Source organism: Protobothrops mucrosquamatus, unplaced genomic scaffold, assembly GCF_001527695.2.
Source record: "Protobothrops mucrosquamatus isolate PMUCROS unplaced genomic scaffold, P.Mucros_1.0 scaffold326, whole genome shotgun sequence".
NCBI classification, from domain to species: domain Eukaryota; kingdom Metazoa; phylum Chordata; class Lepidosauria; order Squamata; family Viperidae; genus Protobothrops; species Protobothrops mucrosquamatus.
In genome coordinates, this window is record NW_015386665.1 from 349,159 (window position 1) to 351,763 (window position 2,605).

The following is a 2,605-nucleotide window of genomic DNA, read 5'->3' on the forward strand; positions in this document are numbered from 1 at the left end:
ATCCGGGAAAGGATGCTGAAACCACATCCCAGGCAAGCATACCAGTGGGCGAGAGCTATGGGAGGGCACTACGGAATATGAAATCTATGGTAGTCTATTGGGTGGCCTAAGACGTACTACCTATATTTTGATTTGCAACTGTGATGGAGGTTGGATATAACAAATGATATTTATTTATTTGTATCTTATCTTTACTATTTTTGCAAATAATTTAAAGTGGCAAACGTATCCAATACACTTTCTTTCTCTTATTTTCCTCACACAACAACCCTGTGAAGTGAGTTGGGTTGAGAGAGAATGACTGCCCCAAGTTCACTCAGCTGGCTTTCATGGCCAAAGTGGGATTTGAACTCCCAGTTTCCCACCTTTTAGCCTGGTGCCTTAACCACTAGACCAAACTGGCTCTCATATATTAGATTGTGCAAATATTATGCATACCGTATATGAGATTATGCAAATATTAAGTATATATGAGATTGTGCAAATACACCTGTTTTTGAAGAACTCAGTTATAATATTCTGGATAAATATCAGGTGCGATAACCTGGACTATTCTATGACCGCCTTAGTCAAACCTTCAGTTCTTCCTATGTGACCGGCCCATTTCCATTTCAATTCTTTTATTCTCTTGATGATATCATATAATGTTTCTTGCTCTGTCTAATCTATGTGCAGGTCTTTCTATCTTGTCTTGTGATGCCAAGCAAGTCTTTTTCCATGGCTCTTTGCGCCACTTGTGGTTTTTGTATCAATTGTGAGATTAGTGTCCATGTTTCACTGGCATATGTTAGAGCACACACTGATCAAAAACTGATCAAAAAGAGGAGGTTGTTCTTGAAAATTACGCCTTGCTTGCCAAATGCCTGCCATTTAACATACCATTCAATTTCCTTTATTGTATCACCTTCTATTGAGATATGTTGCCAAGGTATATATATAGTGGTCTACTACATCTAGTTCTTCCCCAGATATAATATCTTTTCTTTATTTAGTGAATTTATTAAACATGATCTGACTCTTTTTCAGGTTTATTTTTAAGCCAAATGGTTCTCCTGCTTTATGTAGCTCTTGTACGTGTCTTTGTAGCTCTTCTGGGTCTTGTGAGAAGAGAATGACATCATCTGCAAATCTTAACTGATTTAAATAGGCACAACTGAATTTATTCCATCTTTTCCCCAGCCCAGTTTATAAAATACTTCTTTGAGGCAGGCTGAGAAAAGGGGAGGTGATGTTGTATCACCTTGTCAGCCACCCTCGTTCTATGTTGATTTCCACTTTAAAATCAATTGTCGGCATTTTTTTCATACATTGATTGTAGTAAGTTTATGTAAGCAGTGTCTATGCTTTGGTTGAGCAGGGCATTAATTATTGCTTGCTGGAATACTGAGCCAAACACCTTTTCGTAGTCAGTGAAAGTCATCACAGGAGCATGGTGTACTCATTATGCCTTCCAATGACTTGCTGAACAACCAGGATATGATCCATTGTGCTGTCACCTCTTCTAACCCCAGTCTACTCCTTTGGTTGTGCATCATTGGGCCCCTTTTTTGTGTATAAAAATCACTTCAGCATTTTTCCATGCATTGGGTATTTTTTCTTCTCTGAGGCATCTTGAGTATAGTTTTGCTAGTATCTTGTATAAACTGTGACCACCAGCTTTCAGCATTTCAACCATAACACAGTCACTTCCTGAAGCTTTGCTATTTTTCATTGATTTTAGGACATTTGATACTTCATCCACTAGGATATCTGGCATTTCCTCTTTTGTGGGTGTTGTTACTTTTGAGTGATCTTGATTTTTGTACAGCTCTGAATAGAATTTTCCAATTATTTCTAACATTTCCTGTCTTGTTCTACACACAGAGCCTTCTTCATATTTTAATGCACAAAACCTTCTTTCTTGTATTTATAAGCTTGCATTTTGCTTTATTAATCTGGCAGTAATTCTGTGAAGGTTCTCCAACAAATATTGTTAATAATAATCTTTGTGATACCAAGCTTGTCTGCAAGACTATATCCTGTCTCTTGAAAAAATATGTTAGTTAATCTAAATGCAACAATATTAGACTTTGGTAAGGGAGTAACTACAGTGCAGCACCAAAAGAAAGCACTTACATGGATGCTGCTAACTTCATAGCACTGCGTGCTGTCCAATAGAAGAAAGTATTTATGCATGTATTGTCAATGTCACAGCAATGCAGCCAGCAGATTATACAAAAGACACGGGTCAGATTTGTACTGGATGAAAATGCTCAGTGGTGAGAAAGTCAGAGTTTTGACCAAAACATAGAAATGCAAGTATCTATCGTTAGATACTGGAATCCTGACGGCTATGTTCATTGTTTCCCATGTAAAGCTCCTTTTTCCTCAGGACCTAACGACTCTAGAAGTACTTTTCCAACTCTGAAAATATTTCCCATCTAGGAATAAAAGACTGACGACAGGCAGTATGTTGAAACTGGCACTCAGCACCTGTGTCCAGTGGCCCCAGAATCCAATAACTGAGTTTAGCAGTATTTTCAAATAAAGATTCTTTTAACATGAGGATATTTTCAACCCATTTTTTGGTACAAATGCCCAATCACTTTGAGCATCTGTCTGTCTG